General features: G+C 57.9%; 1 protein-coding gene across 1 annotated transcript in view; it reads left to right on the top strand.

Moving 5' to 3' along the window:
- The window catches only part of KITLG (KIT ligand), a 125,401-nt gene that overhangs the window by 99,299 nt on the left and 25,867 nt on the right, over positions 1–235 (top strand). The window lies entirely within an intron of this gene.

Genomic DNA, 235 nt, shown 5'->3' on the forward strand with positions numbered 1-235 from the left:
CATTCCAGTTCCTGAACACTACTGGCCCACCCTGGGGCTGTCATTCCACTCTTGGCCCCGTCATTCCAGTTCCTGAACACTCCTAGCACACCCTGGGGCTCTCATTCCACTCCGTGGCCCTGTCATTCCAGTTCCTGAACACTACTGGCCCACCCTGGGGCTGTCATTCCACTCTTGGCCCTGTCATTCCAGTTCCTGAACACTACTGGCCCACCCTGGGGCTGTCATTCCACTC

Source organism: Gekko japonicus, unplaced genomic scaffold, assembly GCF_001447785.1.
Source record: "Gekko japonicus isolate JY-2015 unplaced genomic scaffold, Gekko_japonicus_V1.1 scaffold1136, whole genome shotgun sequence".
Lineage (NCBI taxonomy): Eukaryota > Metazoa > Chordata > Lepidosauria > Squamata > Gekkonidae > Gekko > Gekko japonicus.